The sequence below is a fragment of the Polypterus senegalus genome, chromosome 17 (genome assembly GCF_016835505.1).
Source record: "Polypterus senegalus isolate Bchr_013 chromosome 17, ASM1683550v1, whole genome shotgun sequence".
NCBI lineage: Eukaryota > Metazoa > Chordata > Cladistia > Polypteriformes > Polypteridae > Polypterus > Polypterus senegalus.
The window spans coordinates 62635060-62648331 of NC_053170.1; the positions used below are offsets into that span (position 1 = coordinate 62635060).

The following is a 13272-nucleotide window of genomic DNA, read 5'->3' on the forward strand; positions in this document are numbered from 1 at the left end:
AAATCAAATCATTTAAATCTATGTAGACACACAAAGCATGCATGGTGCAGAATTAACTAAACTCTCATGAATTATATGGAACTAGTTATAAAAACCTGCGGAGGGCTGGCGCCCTGCCCGGGATTTGTTTCCTACCTTGCGCCCTGTGATGGCAGGGATTGGCTCCAGCAGACCCCTGTGACTCTGTATATAGGATATAGCGGGTTGATGATGGATGGATGGATGGATGGATAGTTATAAAAACTGCAGACTCTTCTCTTTCAAGATAACCATCAATATGGTTGCTGTGCAAAAAGGTATGTAGATAACATAGCTGTTGTTTATCTTCTACAGTATCTGATCTTTTTCCTTCATTAGGCTTGCTCCCTTTTCTGGAGTATTCCTTCAACATTCAGTACTATATAGCCTCAGATATTAATTGATAAATAAAACCATATGAATGTTTAATTATGAATTCATGATTTACTTTTAAATTGTTCAGAGATAGAGATACTGTACAGTACTATCACTTCTTTCAGTGTATTTATAAATTACAGAGGCCTCTAAAGGTTCTTCCGTGTCTCCATTATCAAGTATGAAACTATGCTACGATCCTGTGGTGGGGGATGAAAAGCATTATTTAAATGGAGTGGTGTTAATGGAACGACTAAAAATTTAAAGAAATAATATTTAATATTCATAGATATAAATTTGTCTTTTAATTCCTCATAGTTCTGGAATGGAGCTAGAAACAGTGACTGAGTCTAAATATCCAGAAACTCACATTTAAAATAAATTAAACCAGAATGTTAATACTAATATAATTAATATAGTGTTCTAAATGTAATTAGCACTCCTCCTTAAATTCTATAAACTATTTAAAGTGGACAGGGACTTCATACTGTCCTTTTATCATAGTGAGCCCATCAATTTCAACTATAAAAATGTCACCAAACCAGGAACCAAAAATATTAGTGCTAGTGTTAGATGAGTTGATATGCATGCCCAGTGATGAATAAACTGAAATCATTTCAGATGATGGTAACCATTCATTATATGCAACACTTAAATCTGGTAGGATAGGCACCTTGTGCTTTGAGTAGTTGAACCATGAAATTAGACAAGTGACTGCTTAAATCCACACTAATAAGGAAGGTTCAAAGAGTCTGACTTTTAACAATACAGGCACAGATGCAACTCTGTGGTCTGGCAATTTTTACTTGTTATACTTAATGTGTATTTGTGATTGCTTAGGATAGCCAAAATGGGAATTGCTTCTCAGCAAGATATTATGAAATCTATACCAGATGCCTACAGAAATAAATACTTAAGAAATTCATTAATGCTTAAAGGGTCAGTGTAATTCTTTGATACTGGTCAAGTTATGGTTGTGGGCTCTGTGTTTATCTTTATAACAAACAAATGTATAACTGCAGTTACTGGATATTGCATAACTTCTTAAAAGGGTGTCAATGACACTTGAATAGAAAACCTGGTAGAATTCTCAGAAATTTCAGTATATTTAGAAACACTAAGTACCTAACTAAACCTACTCTTTTAAATATAGGACAGGGACATCCACAAAACAAGACAGACGGGAATGTTCAACATATGTGTTGAATAGAAAATACAGGCCACAGATAAGCAAACACTCAAGTCAGTTTTACTCCTTTGTGTGCAACAGGACAGGCTATTAGCTGCATTTTGAGTAAAGTTGACTAGAACTTTATAGTTCAAAAGCAACTGTAAAAAAACTTTAGTCAGAATAAAAACCTAGTTAAAAGAAATGGCAAAAACAAGAAAAAAGAATAAAATCTTAGGAGGTTTTAGGTGAAATGTCCTAAAAATTTCAAATTTCTTTTCAAAGAGGTGTAAACCCAAAGTTAATAATACAAAGAAACACTAATTAATGAGTTTTTGAACCAAAGATCAACAAGAAATATTAACTCTTGATTAGTGTTGGATCAGTCCTAGAATTTTGACTTTGGTATCGATACCAGCTTTCAGTCCTCAGTATCGGTGCCAAACCAGTACTGAAGCAAATAAAGGAGAACCCACAGATCTCCCTGGCTTACTCTGCCTCCCTGTTGCTTCGCTTAGACTTGCGCCTCACTGCACAGCACTCCATAGTTCGCGTTTTGAATTTCCCAGTGGGTCAAAAGGATTTTTAGATCACACTGTGGAGTATCCAGTGTGCCAAAGAGCATTTCCTCCATGGAGCCTCCAGCAAGCTGTTATTTATAGCCCTGCATGATAAATTTAACAAATGAGAGAAGACTCATTCAGTCATTTAACCTCATATCTATTTAGCTTATCTCATTTACTTTTTATAAGCTGATCTTTTGTTTTAACCATTATAAGTTGGTGGTTTAAAGGAATATTGATTTTTTTTTATTTGTTACTTACATCATGTTATTTGAAGGAATGGCTGAGAAAAAATTTTAAGTCTCATATTTTTTGGAGAATGAAGATAACAAACTTCTCAACATAAAAGCTGTCATTGGGTACTAATGCGGAACAAAAAGTAAATATTAAAACATTCATGAAAATGAGTATTGAGTATAATCCTTGATATCTGAGATTTTAAAAGGTTTATCTTCAAGACTAAAGCAGAGAAGAGTGTAACTTTCAAAGCGGAGCATACTCGTTAGTCCAGTTATGTATAATACATAATATTCTTCTTCTTCCAATGTTGTGTCCAGAACTGCACCCCATATTCCAGAAGTAGTTCATTGATTTAGTTTTATTGTTTATTTTTATTATGTGGCCTATTTACCTTTTTACTAAGAATGGACATTGTGAGTGCCTGACACTATTTAACTACAAAAGGCCTTTTTGGATTTTGCGGTGGAAGGAAATGGAAGGGACAAGTTTAGAAATGAGTCCATTCATACTTGTTTGCAAATATCACAACCATGTCCATTTTTTACTCCGAAAAGCTTACAGTAAGAACTACTCAGACAAGGCGGTTAATTTTAAACAGCAGATATCCATTAATTCTTTACAAGTTAAAGATCAAAATTTTTAATAATGCCGTTTTTTTATATACTGAGTATTTGTATTTCCTCTGGACTGTCACTGATTAACTGTCAGCACTCATTTGTCCTTCCCTATCCCACCTTGCCCACTGTTTTGGTCTGCTTTTTAGTCAGCTTGCCATTTCTGAGATAAGTACTGGATTTTGCTTTTTTGAGAATGGGAAAGGTGCTATTTAAATAAAATACAGTACTGCATATTGTTTTTTGCATCCATTATTGCCTTTATCCATCTTCTATTTTCACAGAAAAAGTGGAGTTTAATTCCCATTGCTTGCTGGCTTACCTTCATTTCAATCTTGGCAACAGCATAATGCCCAACAAACCTCTATAAGGTGTTTGATTTTTTTTACCTAAATGAGGAAAAAAGTACCACATTGTTATAATGTAAAATGAGTGGGAAGTTGTAAATTCTGTGCTCTTCAGAATATTGTAAAACAGAAAAGAAACGCCCTGGACAATACTGAGGTGACTTATAAGCAAGTGCAATATAATAATTTTCATTACACTTTCTAAGCATGTTTGTTGCTACATAGCATATGAATAAGAACTGAAATAGCAAACAACGCTTGAGCACCTGAGTCCATGCGCTGGAGCTTTCTGAATCCACTGCTGTAGGCATAGTAACATGATGGGTGTGAGACAGAATCAGGTTTTTGTAGAAAAGAACAAAAAAAGAAGGCTAAGGCACTGGAAAAATAAGGTAGATGTGATACATCATGGACGCTTGTTATGTTTCTTTCTTTATTAAATATTTATTTGCCTAGAATACCTTTTTTCTCTGAATTTGTTTAGAATTATTGGATGTTTGAAGGATCAGATGTTCTCCTGCATGCTTTATTTGATGATTCTTAGAATTTAGAATTTTATTCAATTTTTTAAGGTTATATTTTTGTTTTGACGCACCACCATTTTGTTTGGATTTGAACAATGCCATATTATGGTACTTTTTGCTATAATGCCTTGAATCGTTGCTGGGTCTTGGAGGTCATTTTACAAGGCAGGTGATTATTTGAATCTTAGCATGCCAGTGGCATATTTTCGCTGGGAAGTTACAGCTTCTTCATCCTGAGATTCCTAACTTCCTGCTGGTATGGTAGAATGGTAGAACTGAAGGAGATCCACCAAAGCAAGCGAAATTTGTTTTCCTTTCTCATTAGTGTACAACTTTGATGTAAAGCTTAAACAAAATCTGCTAAAATGGATGGAGATATACTGTAAATTTATGATAAAAACAGAAAATAAAATGAAAGTACTCGGGTCCACCGGGACAAAGTTAAGCAAATGTAGAAAACCTGAAATTGCACAATCTGAATGCAAAGTGCTTTTGACAAACTAGCGATGTCTGAAAATACTTATAGGAGGCACAACATCAGAATCAAAGCACTTCCTTATAACCATAAAAGTCCTAATCTAGTGAAATTTGTAACATAATTATTTTTTTAATATAATGGGAGTGGACTTTAAATTTGACAATAAGATCTCAACTGCTTATTATGTACACGGAGCAAATTTTTCAAAACCAAAACCTGATTGTTATTTTTAATAAACTATAGGATAAAGAAAATTTGAAGTTTCATCTCCGACACAAAGAAGAGGAGATTGTATTCCAAAACAGCCAAATTCTTATTTTCATAGATTTCTCTCTTTCAACTGCTGCAAAACATGCTGCATTCTACAGAATCAAACAATACTTGTGCAGGGCTGAAATCACATTAAGCCTTCTGTTCCCAGCAAAACGGAAAGTAACGGTTAATGGTGAATCATATTTCTTTAGCTCTCCCAAAGAAGCAGAAAAAAAGCTAATAAGACTGATTTCAGCATCCTTTAAAACAAATCGGAATCATATCATGTCTAGGTAATGCAAAGAAGAATCTGCTTGCAAATTGATCCAGCTTTAATAGAACATGCTTGCTGGAATGACACCCAATTTCTTTGGGAAACTATCAACTTTTTTTCTTCTTTATCTAAATAACTTTTAGTAATATTTAACATTTAGTAATATTTTGTTGTTTCTTCTGCCTTCTTTTACAGTAGCAAAATCAATAATATATGGCATTATGTTTTACAGTATAACATAGTATTGTATAATTTAGCATAGTATAGAATAACCAAAACACACTTAGTGCTTATATATTAGTTAGTATATTGTAGTTTATTTTATTAAATATATATGTATATGCATAACCAATAAGTAACTGAAGGTAACAGTAGATTTTATACAAGTATACAGTATATAGGGGTTTGTGTATTTATATCCACATGCATTTATTTATTTTTCTTATATATAAGTGTATGCAACTACTTTAATTCCAGTTGCTTTTAGTAACACTGCAGAAAGGGTGCACATTCAATTTACACATTCATGGAGTACTCAGTCCTTAAGTTCCTCTCAATTTAAAGAAGACAAAACGCAATCTAATGTGTTTTTAATACAATACCACAGGTTGATACTATTAGTGCAGAAGAACAAACCTCTGATACTCTCAGAACTACTGGATGCTATAAACTCACTCCAAAGTGTGAAGCCGTAGGGCATTGTGGAGCTTAAGTGAAAAGACATTTACTAAGTGAGTAAAGAACAGACAATTAAAATATTTGGGACACATCATTCAAGCCGAAGGCACTGAAGGTGTTGCATTGCTGGGCAAAATCAATGAGAAGAGTGCAAGAGGAAGGCAGAGAAACACCACTGATGAAAATGCTATGAAGATGGTTTGGAAACAATATTAGTTGCAGTGAAATCTTTAATATGGCTAAGGAAAGAGACAGATGGATGACCATGATTGTCAAAGTCTTCATGGAAAATGGCCCTAACAGTGAGAGATGTTAATGGAAGATGGTGAAAATCTGACTCAGGGTTTGTCACTGGTGATACAAACATCTATTCTCCACTCATATTCCCAGATCACAAGAGATATGTTGACCAAGGTGGCAGAATTTTTCAACGAAGTGAATCACTTTCCCAGATCTTCTAATGCTGATTAATAATGAGTACATGTTTACATCTCAAGTAATTACATCTTGCCTGAAGAAGGGCCTGAGTTGCCTCAAAAGCTTGCATATTGTAATCTGTTTAGTTAGCCAATAAAAGGTGTCACTTTGCTTAACTTCTCAATACATTCAGAATGGCTAACATGGTACAACACCCTAGTACTATGAGTCATTTAGAACTATTTAAAGGGATGGTCAGAGTGAGGTCTTAGGTTCAAATCTATGAGGGAAACAACTTAAGCTCAGTAAGAACCTGTTGGAATAGGTTTTCTAAATAAGGGAATCCTGTTTTCTCTGTGGAACTAATACATCTGACTGTGCTCACGAATTGAATGATTTAAAGCTGGGATATCAAAGAAAGTTTGCACCCTTAATTGTTTTAAAGATTATTTTACTGTTGCTGCTAGTTAACAATTAATGTGTATATCACAGTTAGTTCTGTGCATTCTGAAATATAAACAGGTAAAATTAACTTTTTTGATTGGTATATATTAATGATGTATTGTATTTATTTATAATTTAGTTGTCATTAGGAATATGTTTTTACTTATTTTTATTGGCATTTTTGTGGGACATAAAAATGTTAATATCTTCTTAGTAAATAAAAATAACAAATAGTCAAAAAGCACCTGCCAATTATAAAATTCTTCATACTCTTTCCTCTGTTAACTATGTGGATGATTTGTATAACAGCGATTAAAGTTGGGGACCCCTGACACCTCTGTGTGAATTCCGCTTAAACTCTCTCTCTAATTGCTTCTGTCATTCGTGATTAAAATGCAAGGCACAATTTTGGTGTGGATGATGACTTCAGTTCTGCTTGACAATCCTAGTTACTGTTAAAAAGCCTGTAACGGAGCACATTTAATTGGTCTCATTTAGCATGTTATTATAGAGTATTAGTCATCCGTTGGTGCTGGTCTGTGGTGTATTATATAGAAAATGCTGTCTCGCAGGAAGTCTAATTACCATCAAGGTAACTCATTTTATTATAGTATAGCCTGAGGATGGACCTTTTTGCTTTTTTCTTCTTAATTATAGCCTGTTTTTTTTTTCCTTTGCAAAATTTTTAAGAAATATATGTAACAGTAATAGGCTTTATATTAACAAATAAAATGGCCACATCTCTTTTAAATTGTGACCTTTAATATGTAAATGATTTATCTGAAGATGTTTTGCAAAAACATGATGCGTTGCAAGAAGTGTCAGAACAAGTCATCCCTTGCCATGTGTGTGTGTTTTTTTTAATAATTGTGTGTTTATGTGTCATAGGCATCCTGTTTTTTAGATTTGCCAAGCCTTGCCAAGCAAGGGATCCCAAAATGCTTTATTCTGATATTTCAGAAACACTTTAAAATGGTCCATTAATCATTACAGCTGTTAGAAAGTTATTGATAATGGTGATATTAATAATTATCGTAATCATTTCAACACTCTATATGAACATAGATTGTCCATTGTCCATAGATTGTTGATAGAAGCTTAAATCATTTGTTCACATGATCCTGTTCTGACATTCGGATACTCTCTGCTGTAGAATTTTGAAGCTGATGTGTATTCTTAAACTTTTTGTTCAGTTTTGTGATTGTTTATAAACTCAGCCTTTCATTAAATATAGAAAGCAAGGTGTACCATTTATAATTTTTGCTTGAGATATGAAAAATGTTACTCATGAGAACTTTGTAAATTCTTGCTCTGTGAAATATGGGAAATGTTCTTTGCAAATGTTTATGCATTTTATACTCCTTTGTAAATTATACACTTTTTGAATAGCTTACAGCTGATTCTATAATTATGTTCCTCACACCCATGCTGTCACTCTAGTATGCTAGCAGCAAAATGATAATGTATGCTTCTCCATGACAGTTTAACCTCTTTTGACAATTTCATTTACTTCATTTAAAATCTCTCATCTAATCTGAAACTACTTTTCAGAGTTTGCTTCCTACATGTCCGCTTCACCCATCTTCTATTTATAATTAATGTTACTTTTGATTCAGTGTAACTCTTTATAGCTGTCTTCACTTCAAGTGTTTGCCTAATTTAAGGAGTGTTATGGTGTTTATTTATTATATCAGAATCTCTTTATCAATGTAAATCAAAACGTAATGGTCATAGTACAGACCTCACTGACAACTTCACTCCATGTGGAGTATTCTCTTCTCACTTATGCTCCTAATTTCACCCCCTTTAACCAGCTTGTACTCAAGTTTTGTAAGTTACTGCTAATGCAAGGAACTTTTAACATGCAGGTAAATGTTTAGTATGGAACAGTGCACCAGGCTTTTTGTAAACCTGAATAGCTCTGTCTGGGGTGGGCTGGCGCCCCACCCGGGGTTTGTTCCTGCCTTGCGGCCTGTGTTGGCTGGGATTGGCTCCAGCAGACCCCCGTGACCCTGTAGTTAGGATATAGCGGGTTGGATAGTGGATGGATGGATGGATGGATGAATAGCTCTGTTATATGCTTCCTTTTTGTCTACTACTCCATTAGACTTTACTGTAGTGTACGCAGGCATGTCAAACTCGTGGCCCGCATGAAAGATCCAGTTAGCACTAAACTTGTGCAAAATGATTACTATCGTTTGTGATTGAATCATTCTGCATCTTCAGCGTTACTTATTGACTTTTCTTACTTCTGCCTTCTGACAAAAGCAAGTTTTCCCATGGCATTACGGTACCGGAAACGTCATCTGCTAGTATAGTTGCAGTCGCGACATCGCAATTGAAGTGCTAGGCTGCAGCAGCCTGGCAGGCTACAGGGGTCCCCAATACCCGGTCTGCGGCCCTCTACCGGGCTGTGAGAGAACTGCCAGCAACGGAGACTCACTCAGTGAAGGGTTACAACAAAAAGGCTGCCCCCTTCACTGAGGACACGTTTCAGAACGCTAGGTGGGCAGTTCTTTGCAGCGGCGCAGAGAGAAGAGAGAGACCGCGGTGAGAGAGTATTACAACGAAGTACAGTGGAACCTCGGTTCACGAACGTCTAGGTAAACACACACAACTCGGTTCACGACCAAAAAGTTCGCCAAACTTTTGCCTCGGTTCACGACCACACACTCGGTATACGAACAAGCCAGTTTCCCTTTCGGTTTGTGTGCGCCAATGTTTTCCACACGTGTTGCATTGTTCTCGGTCAGACATGCCTTCCTGTCTGCACGTGCGTGCTTACCTGCCTGCAAGTGCGTGCCTACTTTCCTGCACGTGCCTGCCTGCCCTCCTGCACATGCCTGCCTGTTTGTTTTTTCCCTGTGCTTAAAACTCATTAAAAAAATTGTTTACATGGAGGAGTTCATCGTGTGATTTGTTGCAATGTTACTTTTCTCTTTTTTTTCAAATGTTCCTTTTTTTCCCTGTGCTTAAAACTCATTTTATAAAAAGTGTTTACAGCGATTGGGCTGTAAGGCTAAAATAGCGTGATCTTGTTACTTTTTTGGTTGCTTGTGGTTGGTTTTAAATAAATTTCGGATTTGTTCTAATGTTCCTTTTTTTCCCTGTGCTTAAACTCATTTTATAAAAAGTGTTTACAGCGATCGGAATGTAAGGCTAAAATAGCTTGATCTTGTTACTTTTTTGGTTGAGTAACCTATGGGGGAAATTGCTTCGGTTCGGTACCGAGGTTCCACTGTATTTTTATGTTTCTGACAGTTTCGCCATATGACACGAACCATTAAGAGTAGTAATAATACACATATTTTCACGTTTTTTTGCTCTAGTTTTATGTAATTGTGTGCTAGTTTACGTCACCATACTCTTACAATGTTGAGAATGCGCCTTAGAATATTCAAATGGAATTGATAGAACTGCAGTCAGATTCTATTCTGTAGGCAAAATACAACGAAGTTGGTGTGCCAGGCTTGTATGCTTACCTGCCACCCTCGTATGTGCAGATCCCTAAGTTGGCATCGAGAGTACTGTCTATGTTCAGAAGCACTTACCTTTGTGAGCAATTGTTTTCGTTAATGAAAGCTACCAAAACCCCACATTGCTCAAGACTTGCTGTCGAGCACCTTTCATCCCTCATTAAAGTTGCAGCTGCACAGGATTGCAAGCCTGATATTGACAGGTTTACTGGTTACTAACAAGAGATGTGAAATGTTGGGACAAAAGAAACAAATCTCACACTGTAAGACTCCTATATAAGCAATGAATATAATATAATGAACTAGCTGATTACTCAGTGGCTTCGCTCACTGAGTGTAAGGGGAAAAAAATAAAATGTAGTATATAAATTATTAAACAGTAAAACATTAACATGTAAGAAGTAAAGATACATTGAGCAGTACTGGAGTGCTTTCAGATAAAGTACATTTTAAAGGCACTATAACACAACAGGTAAGTAGCACTAACAGCAGCTTAAATGTATTTGGATCATCTCTCGGTAGGAGATCCCTTGTGAAAGGTGCTACACGACCGCTGTGGTATAGAAATTACATTTTCTATGTGATCCTGCAAATTTCTGCCTGACAACCTTGCACTACGTGCCTGTGATTTAAGACAAAAAATATTCTGAGAAATGTGGACGCTGCCCTTCCGTGCTTAAAGGGGAAAGGTCCGAACAATTCCCAAGTCCAAAACTTAACATGAAGAGGTTGGTACATCTTCTTAGATGTAAACCCTCCATCGTCTTAAAAGTATTCATCGCAAATACAACCTTGAATGTTGCGGGGTTGTAGTGACATGAACTCACCATAAGGGACAGTAAGTAGTCGTGCAGCACAATTTACAAAGAGAGTTTTGCTTCAATGGCGCCGATCACACTAATTCGCAAAGATTTCCACTCTCCCAGGAGCCGAGGGGGACTCGAAGTGTCACAAACGCAAAGTTGTTTTCCTCATCTCTTCTACTACCAAGAACTGACAATTATAAAAAAGTTATAATGTGGCAGTTTCCGTGACTGTCACGTGGACGAATAAATAAAACTCTGTCAGAACGCACGGCTCAGCACTGGAATCCAGAGAGGAGGGCTGGGAGAGGGCGAAAAAAGGGGCGCACTTATATGGGATAGATCGGCGTGTTTGTGTTTACTTCTTTTCAATATCAGTAAAATAACTCTTACACAAACAATAACAATTCGTAAAGATGATATAAAAATGGCGTCCACAAACAAAGTGATTAGTCCCTGTATTATAATATGTTCTGTGGTCATACGTAATTTCCATTTCAAACTTGAAAATAATTTTATATTAAGGTGACCAGAATTTTTTGGACCAATCCGGGGACATCTGGGGGTGATGGGGTGCTGGAGGAGCGTAGAACCTACAGATCACGAGTAGGGACCCTAAACACTACAGAGTACAAAGCAAAAGCTTATCACGTGATTTCTCGCCAAAGTTGCAGGATGTGGTAAAGCATAACCTCCGTCAAAACATCTTGCACGCGCGCCGAGTTCAAATTATTGTGGTGATGAGATACATTCAAAAAAGTGAACCAGCTGAAACCGGGGACGAAATCTTAAACCGGGGACAAGATGGGGACATGTTTCTGAGTGGGGACAGTTGTCTGAAAAAGGGGACTGTCCCCGGAAAACGGGGACGGATGGTCACCTTATTTATATGTATAGATATAATATACTGTAATAATATAAGGACCTAGCTAAGAGGCTAAGACTCTAACTGTACGCTGTTGTACGGAGATTGTATGGAAATAAATTGCTTTTCTTTAAACTTTAAGTGTTACATTTTTTTTAAATTTTCAGTATTTGAAAGAAAGCGACAGTAACTTTGTATAATAGTATTTGTTACAGTGCGGCCCGCTGACACACATATGGCAGTCGAAGCGGCCCTCCAATGGTAGTGAGTTTGACATGCCTGGACAGAATTTGTTCCATGACATCCAGACTCAGAAAATGCTGCATTTTCTTTCAGTGTATTTTACGATTGCTACTGCTCAGATACCAAACACCTGAGAATTTCCATCTTTTTTTCTTTACTTCATGCTTAAATCTATAATTCCTCAACCATTTTTTATTTGTGTGCCTCTTCCAGCAACTGAAATATTTTGAAGCACCACAGCATTTTCAATATAAAAAAATTTTTAAAGCTTAAAATTTCAATGCTTTTACTTTACAAAAATTATATAGTTATATATTTATTGCATGGAAGGCTTATTCCCACCACTCAAAAAATGTTATTTCACAAAGGCAAAAGTAATTGGATAATTAGCAATTTTTTTTTTCCACAAAACAACTATGTTATGTCACATTTATGGTTGTATTATGATACAGATATACTGCCTGCTTGGTCATAGGGGAGATTCCTCACACAGTTAGATTCAAGTGACAAGATCCACAGTGACATTATGGATATACATTTTTTCCTACATATGCTAAAAAATAAATGTAAACCACCCAGTTTAGCATCTCAAGGAGCAAGTAATTATCCCAGTCACACTGAGTACAAGGCAGGAAGCAATTGCAATTGATGGTATGCCAGGTCTGCAATGAGCAAGGATGAGCATAATCACACACTCAACTGTCATAGAATGTGCCACATGCAGTCCAGGACAGAAACCTATAGTTATTCATAATAGTTATTCATAATATTTTGAAGCAGGGTAATATGATAGCACTCCGGTTTACAACTCAGATCTTCGGAGGCTCCGGTTTAGTTCTTAACCTTGTTTCAATCTGTGTGTTTGTGTTGATTGATTGCTATGTATGAATGTGTCAACTGAAATAGAGGGGCACCTTCCTGGGCTGATTTCTGCCCCAGTCCACTGTACAAACATAAGCCCAGCAAGCGTTATGAACGAACTTTGAAGGGCAGACTTGTTTGCATGCATGTAACTGGCAGCACTGTGCCTGTGAACGTCTGTCCTATGGGAAAGGTTACAATAACACTTCCAGCAAAATTGTAGCAGTAAGCAAAAGTAATAAAAAGACAGAACTTTGCTAAAATCTTAATTAAATAGATAGTGCTTTTTAAGTTAATGATATGAGAGGTTTCTATTTTAGGGCAGATGTATAGTATATCATGCAATTTTGCTTGTAGTCGTGCACTATGTATATGGCATTAATTTATACTGTATTTCTGTTATTAACCCAGTTCAAGTACTGATTTCAACAGTATTTTAAAGGAATAATCAAAAATTTGTTAAAATGTTTTGAAAATCTAATGAATATTATTTGTTAAAGAACATGCAAAGTATGTAATGGTTATCAAAACACATATGAAACCATAAAACAAAGTCTTTGGGATGAAATTACTTGTAAAAGGCATATAATAAAGAATCTAAATGTGTAACAACTATATTATAACAAACTGTA

The 13272-nt window shown here is 36.0% G+C and overlaps 1 protein-coding gene across 1 annotated transcript in view; it reads left to right on the forward strand.

The window, feature by feature from the left end:
* The window catches only part of gnav1 (guanine nucleotide binding protein (G protein) alpha v1), a 345398-nt gene that overhangs the window by 308286 nt on the left and 23840 nt on the right, over positions 1 to 13272 (forward strand). The gene's annotated exons all lie outside the window — the stretch shown is intronic.